This window comes from Glycine soja, chromosome 5, assembly GCF_004193775.1.
Source record: "Glycine soja cultivar W05 chromosome 5, ASM419377v2, whole genome shotgun sequence".
Taxonomy (NCBI): Eukaryota; Viridiplantae; Streptophyta; class Magnoliopsida; order Fabales; family Fabaceae; genus Glycine; species Glycine soja.
The window spans coordinates 14,844,683-14,853,957 of NC_041006.1; positions in this window are offsets into that span (position 1 = coordinate 14,844,683).

A 9,275-nucleotide genomic window follows, 5' to 3' on the forward strand; every position below is an offset into this window, starting at 1 on the left:
AGATTAAAAACAATTAAATCATCAAATAGAATCGGACAAGTGTAATAAAAGCAAAGAAGGAGATAGGAAAAGAAAAACTCCATAAGTCATGGTGGAGGAAGAGTAGGGTGGAGTAAGGAAGTCTCTTCCACCACTACGTCCACTAGAGAAAGATTCGTGAGGAATGGCTTAAGTCGATGTCCGTTGACCTTGAAGCTCTTGTTGGTGGAGTCGCTTTTGATCTCAACTGTACCATAAGGAAAAACATTAGTAACAACAAAAGGACCAATCCACTTAGACCTCAACTTACCACTCATGAGTCCAAGCCTAGAATTATACAATAACACTTTTTGCCCAACCATGAAGTCCTTCTTAACTATCATGCTATCATGGAACTTCTTGGTCTTTTCTTTGTAGAACTTGGCATTCTCGTAGGCTTCTAGGCGGATTTCATCTAACTCACTCAGTTGCAACTTTCTTTCCTCACCAGCTTGATCCATAGAGAAGTTGCAAGTTTTCACTGCCCAGTATGCTTTGTGCTCAATTTCCACTGGAAGATGACATGCCTTTCCAAAGACAACCCGATAAGGAGACATTCCTATGGGTGCTTTGTAGGCAGTCCGATGTGCCCAGAGAGCATCATCAAGCCTGGTACTCCAATCTTTCCTGTTTGGCTGCACAATCTTCTCTAGAATTCTCTTGATTTCCCTGTTAGAAATTTATGCCTGTCCATTGGTCTGGGGGTGGTATGGTGTGGATACCCTGTGTACCACCCCGTACTTTTTAAGCAGGGCATGCATTGTTCTGTTGCAAAAATGGGTTCCTTGATCACTAACAATTGCTTTAGGTACTCCAAACCTGCAGAACAGATTAAACCTGACAAAATCTGCAACAACTTTAGCATCATTAGTTCTGGTGGGTTTGGCTTCCACCCATTTTGAAACATAGTCAACTGCAAGGAGAATGTAAACATAACCAAAAGAGACAGGAAAAGGACCCATGAAATCTATACCTCAGACATCAAACACCTCAAAGAATAGCATAGGTTGCTGAGGCATTTGTTGTCGCCATGTAAGTGTATTTCCTGCTCTCTGACACTGCTCACAAGTGCTGCAGATCTTCCACGCATCTTTAAAGATGGTGGGCCAATAAAAACCACAATCAAGCACTTTGCGAGCTGTCCTTTGAACACCCAGATGACCTCCCGGTGTGGAAGAATGACAGAACTGCAGGACTGAGTCAGTCTCATGATCTGGAATGCACCGTCTAATGACCTGATCACTGCATAATTTCCACAAGTAGGGGTCATCCCAAATAAAATGCTTAGCATCACTTTTAATTTTATCTTTTTGGGCCTTAGATGCTAAGGGAGGAAAAATAGAAGCAACTAAATAATTGACAATGTTAGCAAACCAGGGAGTAGAAAGAGAGTCAGAAATACTATACAGTATATACAAATGATCATCCGGGAAATCATCCCGAATAGGTGAATCTGCATCAGATACACGTTCGATCCGACTCAAATGATCAGCAACTAGATTTTGTGCTCCGCTCCTATCACGGATCTCCAAGTCAAACTCTTGGAGCCAGAGCATCCATTGGATCAACCTAGGCTTAGAATCAGCCTTCTTCAACAAGTACTTTAGAGCTGCATGGTCAGTATAAACAATAATGCGGGTACCAAGCAAATAAGATCGAAATTTTTCAAGAGCAAAAACTATGGCTAGAAGCTCTTTCTCAGTAGTAGTATAATTCGCTTGGGCAACATCTAAAGTCCTAGAAGCATAATATATCACCCTGGGCAATTTATCAATTTTCTGAGCAAGGACAGCCCCCAATGCATAATTTGATGCATCACACATAAGCTCAAAAGGGGCTGTCCAATCGGGTGCCTGGATGATGGGGGTGGTAGTCAGCGCTCTTTTGAGGCAATCAAAAGCCTCTTTGCATCTGTCATTAAAGTCAAACTCCACAACCTTTTGCAACAAGTTGGACAATGGAAGGGCTACTTTGCTAAAATCCCTTATAAAGCGCCTGTAGAATCCTGCATGACCAAGAAAAGATCGCACCTCTCGCACACAAGAGGGGTAAGGCAATTGTGAAATAACATAAATTTTTGCAGGATCTACTTCAATACCCTTATTAGAAATAATGTGCCCTAAAACTATACCTTGCTCAACCATAAAATGACATTTTTCAAAATTTAGAACAAGATTAGTTTCGATGCATCTATTCAAAACTTTTTCCAAACTATCCAAACAACCATCAAAAGAGGATCCATATACAGTGAAATCATCCATAAACACATCTATGCAATTTTCTAAGAAATCACTGAAAATACTAATCATGCACCGCTGGAAGGTACCAGGGGCATTGCACAGGCCAAAAGGCATCCTCCTATAGGCAAAAGTGCCGAAGGGGCAGGTGAATGTGGTCTTCTCCTGATCCTCAGGAGCAATAGTAATTTGCATATAACCAGAAAAACCATCAAGGAAACAGTAGTGGGATTTACCTGCCAGGCGTTCAAGCATCTGGTCAATGAATGGCAGGGGAAAATGGTCCTTTTTGGTAACATGGTTCAGCCTCCTATAGTCAATGCAGACTCTCCAACTGTTCTGCACCCGAGTAGGAATTAGCTCCTCCTTCTCATTTTTTATCACTGTGAGGCCGGTCTTCTTCGGGACTACCTGGACGGGACTCACCCATTGACTGTCTGAGATAGGATAAATGATACCAGCTTGCAAAAGCTTGGTTATCTCCTTCTTCACTACATCAAGAATCACCGGGTTTAGCTCCATCCTCTAAATTTATTCGATGCATACATGTGGATGGGCTAATACCAGGAATGTCCGCCAGGGTCCAGCCTATAGCCTTCTTATGCTTCTTGAGAACAGACAACAACTTCTCCTCTTGCTCATCAGCAAGGGAGGCAGATATAATCACTGGAAAACTCTTGCTATCATCCAAGTAAGCGTATTTTAAATTTGATGGCAGAGGCTTCAATTCTGGTGTGGTCGGTTGGATAGTGGCAGAAGGAGATGGTTTCTCAGCCTTTACCTCATAAAGAAAGTCAGAGGTATGTGTACTTCCTGAAACATGGTTAGTCCTATCTGACTCTATAAAATCAATCTCGAGAGGTAAAACACCACCACCAGACATGCAATCAATATCACTCTCAGATTCACTCTCAGCATCAAATTCAGACATATGATCAAGTACAATTTTAGACTCAATGCATGAAGAGTGAGAGGCATGCAGATTAGAATAAAGATCATTCATGTATTCATCAACAACATGGTCAATTATTTCAGCACGAAATACAGAAAGATCTTCAGATGGGTATTTCATAGCATCCAGAATATTAAAATGAACAGTTATATCACCAAACTCCGTGGATAGTGTGCCTGCATATACATCTATCTTAGTTCTAGCAGTTTTCATAAAGGGTCTGCCTAGAATGATGGGAACTGATCCTTGAGAGAATCCATCCTCCATATTCAAAATATAAAAATCAACAGGGAAAATCAGTTCACCAACTCTAACTAAGACATCTTCTATGAAACCAACAGGATAGGCAACACTTCTATTAGCTAAATGAATTACCACATCAGTTGACTGCAAGGGACCTAGAGATAAAGAATTAAAAATAGACAGAGGCATAACACTAACAGAAGCTCCTAAATCTAGCATGACATTGTCAAACCTACTATTCCCTATAATACAAGGTATGCTGAATGTACCTGGATCTTTACATTTTTCAGGAATTTGGGGAACAGATTTACCAATCAATGCGGAGACATTTCTGCCCATGCTAATTCGTTCACTTCCTTTAAGCTTCCGCTTGTTAGTACACAGCTCCTTCAAGAATTTAGCATATCTTGGAATTTGCTTTATTGCATCCAGTAGAGGTATGTTTATCTCTACTTTTCTAAATGTTTCCAAGATCTCTTTCTCTGCCTCTTCCATTTTTTTGTTGGAAACTGCTCTTGGAGGGAATGGAAGAGGAGGGATGTGCTGCTTCTGCAAATCAGAATTACCAGTGGAAGATTCACCTGCACATAAATTGTTAGGTAAATTTTTGTCATTACCTTTTTTTGGGGTAGAGTGTAGTTGGGCAGGGTCATTTGCAAATGAGGAAGGTGCTACGGGTTGAGGTCCTTGACACTGCTTTCCTAACCTCAATGAAATGACATTGACATTTTTGGGATTTTGGACAGCTTGAGAAGGCAGCTTGTCAGAATTCTGGGACTGTTGTTGATTTAATTGTGTAGCGAATTGTCCCATCTGATTGGTTAAGCTCTGAATGGAGGCTCTGGTCTCTTGTTGAAACTGCATGTTCTGCAGCGTCATTTGCCTCACGAGTTCTTCGAGGGAAGGTTGTGGAGGAGCCTCAACTGTTGGCTGTTTCTGGGGCTGTTGTTGTTGTTGGATTAATGGAGCAATGTATGGTCTGCTTGGGCCAGCAGCATTTTGGAAGGAAGGAGCAGGCTGCTGTTGTTGTTGTTGAGGGCTAGACCATCTAAGATTAGGGTGATTCCTCCATCCAGGGTTGTATCTGTTGTTGGAGAGGTCATAATTATTCTGCTGTGGTTGATTTTGCTGCTGAGCTTGAGGAGGTCTATTGTAAATGTTTGCAGCATAAGCTTCAAGCTGCTTAATTGCTCCAGGTTGCTGCATGGAAGGGCAAAGGTCTGTATGGTGGTCAGCAGAGGAGCACAAACCACAAACCCTTGCGACAAGTACAGATTTTTTATTCAAGGCCAGCTGGGTTACCAAGTTAACCAATGCATCCAGTTTGCCTTCAAGCTTCTTAGTTTCAGATGATGCAGATGGGTTTGTAGCTACCTCATGCACTCCTCTAATGACTATGGCATCATTTCTGGCGCTAAACTGCTGGGAGTTGGAAGCCATCTTCTCAATTAAATTTCTGGCTTCAGCAGGAGTCATGTCTCCAAGGGCTCCACCACTGGCAGCATCTATCATACTTCTCTCCATATTACTGAGTCCTTCATAAAAATATTGGAGAAGAAGCTGCTCCGAAATCTGATGGTGGGGGCAACTGACACATAGTTTTTTAAATCTCTCCCAGTACTCATACAGGCTCTCTCCACTGAGTTGTCTAATACAACCAGTCCTTTGCCACTCCCTCCAGAGAATGAGGAAAAGCCTTCAGAAATATGTGATCCTCTTGGACATCTGGGGGTTTCATGGTGGAGCAGACAATGTGAAATTCTTTCAAATGTTTGTGCGGGTCTTCACCTGCAAGGCCATGAAACTTTGGAAGCAAATGAATCAGTCCAGTTTTAAGAACATATGGGACATCCTCATCAGGGTATTGGATGCACAAGCTTTCGTAGGTGAAATCAGGTGCAGCCATTTCCCTTAGAGTCCTCTCACGGGGTGGAGGTTGTGCCATGTTCTCAGAATGTGGAAATCAGAATGCTCAGAATCAGAATGCTCAAAATTATAATGCTCAAGATCAGGATGTTCAAAATCACCAATAACAGAATGCACAGATTCACCAGTAATGGAATGCTCAGAATAATCAAAAGGTATAAAATGATGCCTAACTAATCTATGAAATGTCCTATCTATCTCAGGATGAAAGGGTTGTAAGTCAGATGGATTGCCTCTAGTCATACACTACATTCAGCATGCACACAACTAGTTGCCTTGTCATGTAAATAAAGGTGTAGGTTTGAACTACAGCTACCCTCAAATGATATCCAAATGACTTGAAATTTTGTGAGCAACCTTATAAAATGATGAGAAGATAGCACAAAATATTTCAGACAAAAATTCAAAGTCTAACTATGAAAGCTAAAAATGGTAGGTTAAGAAAAATAAGTGAATAAAACTTGAAAAATAAAAAACTTTTGACAGAATCACTTTTTTTGGACGATGGAGACCTCAGCCGGCCTATGGCAAGCTGCCGCGACGTAGGAAATTTTTTTCTACCCCAAATGCATATATAATAATTGCGATTCTGATAACCGGAGCAAAAGTTATGGCCGTTTGAAGTTTTGACAAACACAAAATTTGCTAGTTTTTTGGAACTTTCAAATCTGACCAAACTAAAGGCTCTAGCTATTTTTCCCACAAAATATGGATTAAAAGAAGTTCCCACAAAAAAATTCAGCCAAAAATAACAACCCTAGCTACTAAAACAAAAAATCACAAATAATTCAGCATGGGTGGTCGCTAAAATCCGTCGCTAAGGGATTTCTACTACTACTCTGGTTTGCCGCAAGCAGAAATGGTTGCTAAGTCCGTCGCAAAACACTATTCACAGCAAAACACCCAAAACTGAAACAGGGGAAGCGCTTAATAGGAAAACTAAAACAGAACACACACTAAACAAAATACCAAGATACTAAACGACACTAACACACACACTAACACAATACTAACAATTAAACATAAAACACGAAAGAATTAAACACACAACGTTAGCTATTATGAACCTTTGGACATTGTTCCCCGGCGACGGCGCCAAATTTGATCGAGGTCGTACCCGAATCAAATAAACATGAAAATGCAGTAACTAGGAAGTGATCCTAGGTCGTTTCCCAACGAGCAGTGACAAACCAAATGTTCATAATATACTTGTAGTAACAGTGACGATTGGGGGGGGGGGGTTGTTTGTTTTGTGATTAAAGAGCAGAACAAGTAAACTGGAATACAAAACTACTAATATTAAAAACGGGTTGTTTCCTCTGATTCAGAAGCCATTCTCTTATCCTGGGTTATGGAGAATTCGTCCCTAACAGTCAACCACTTAATCCAACCCTATTTTAATTTACTAAGCGAAAATCAACTTAGGGTTGTCAATACGTGATTAGGCACCACATACACCAGTTAGCCCTTCGTCCATTAAGCATGAATGCAAGTTAGGCTCAGAGGCAATTAATCGAACACGAAGCATGCACTGATTAATATTCACGAAATAGGGATAACTGGTGAAGGGAAAACTGCCAGGAAACCACATTACAAGCGAAACCTCAAAGAGAGTTGGGCTTCGTCCTCAAAAGGAAACAACACCAGAAAATCTAGCCTTCCATGGATTCAAACAGAAAACACAAACGAAACATGAAGCAGAAACCTAAATGAACAGAAACGTAAATGAGACAGAAACGTAAATGAAAGTAGAAGAAGAAGCAAGAACGAAATTGTAATTAGAAGCAGAAAATGGAAAATTACATTAAGAACGAAAACAGTAGCCTTAGAACAGAAAAACGTAGAAACCTAAAATAAAAGCTCTGAATAATAAAATAGCATAGCAGAATGCCTTGCACGAATCCCAAGGCTGCTATTTAAAAAGAGTCACTCAAAGTCACTGGGCCCTATTACAATACTCTGGCTCAAAACGAAATAAACACTGAACAACATAAAATAAAATTGGGAAATTTCCTAATTAGAAATTAACTAAGGTAAGCGCTGCTTTATTTGCCCTCTTCAAGTCCACAACCAAAATCCGGATTAAGCCCAATGTTTCATTAATTCCTGAAATTAGATTAAAAACATCAAATTAGCTAAATGGGCCCAAATAATAAAACTGCCTAATTAATTGACAATTAAGACCAATCAGTAATTAAAATGGTGCAAAAAGGGTTTAGAAAATAGAAGAAAATGATGGCACATCACACTACCACCAGTAAACCTCATAGCAACAGTCCTCTGATTGTTGGGGCGGTTACCATATTGCTTAGGAGGGGTCGAGTACGGTTTTCCCCGATGTTGGGGTCCATTCTTTTTGTTCTTCATTGGGCCTGTACTCCTATAATAGATTGCACTATCTCGAGCATCTTCATCTCAAATCCGGCACATGTTAACCAAGAGTGGAAACTGATGAACACCTTGGTAATTCACAGCTTGCTTCACTTCAGGTTGCAAGCCGTTCAGAAACTTCACACATTTGGAACTTTCGCCATCTCTTCCTTGATAATGGGGAAAGTACCTCACCAGCTCCTCAAACTTGGCTGCATATTCATCCATAGTCATGTTCCCCTGCTTGAGCTCCAAGAAGTCCATCTCCTTCTTGTTCCTAACATTCTCAGGAAAGTATTTCTCCAAAAATACCCTCTTAAAGACATCCCAGGTCACAACTTGACCTTCAGCCTCTAAGCATTGGCGAGTATTCTCCCCTCAATACTTAGCCTTTTCCACTAGAGTATATGTACCAAAAGCAACATTTTGCCCCTCCGAACATGCCATCACTCAGAAGATTTTATTGATTTCCCTTATCCAATTCTAAGCACCATCAGGGTTGTATCCTCCATTGAAAGTAGGAGGATTGTTTTGTTGGAAGCGGTCCAACCCTTGGTACTCAATAGCTCCAACAGCTTCTCCCCTATTCTAATTCCCTATAGCTTGAGCTAAAGCTTGGAGAGCATCAGCTATCGCATGATGATGTTGATGTTGAAGATGTCATCGTAATGGATGTATGTTGTGTATGTACATAGGGGTTCCGGTGAGCATGTTGGATATCCCTCAAGGGAAAAGAGAGTGGTTAACGAATTTAAGCATCCTTGGAGAGAGAAGGGGATTGCTTAGAATTTTTAACTATCTACGGTCAGTGCATTGATGATGTCCATGTTTCATACTTCATAATTGCATGGAAATAGTATAAACTTTTTCAATAAGTACTCGTAGTTTTTCATGAGGAAAAATAGTTGTACCATATCACCCGATTTGGAACTCCCTAGTGACTCAGGTTGATCACCATGGGGGGAAGAGTGGAGGGGAAGTTTCTTGTCCCTAACTCCACCACCAAGTTCATATCAACTATGAGTGATATGCTCCTTAAAAGTTACATCATAATCTACTCCTGTGTCAAACGACACAATCAACATAGTTCAACAGAATATGCAAGGGTAAGTTCATTTTAAAAGAAAACAACATAGATCAACATGTTAAAAGAGATATAGAAATCCTTCATTTTTAACAACTATGTACTAATACAACTCCTAAAGAAACACATCATTTTCAAGTCACAATTATTAATGCACATATCTAACTATCATGTTATGCCATGCTTACTCTTTACTCCTGAAAGATTTCACCTTTTGAACGATTAATGCAAGTACATCCCTTAACATAATTGCACTTTGTGATTTGACCATTCAGGGACTCTTGAATTAACCTTGTAGAGGAATCGTGGTTTTATAAGAAGTGGGTGAGCATGGCTAGTGGCTTATCTCGGTAAGGCTTGCAAAGACCATAACCTATCTAGGGATTCATCCACCCATCCATTCTATAGTCCAATTTGTGGAAGCAATGAATTTCAAGATTATTTT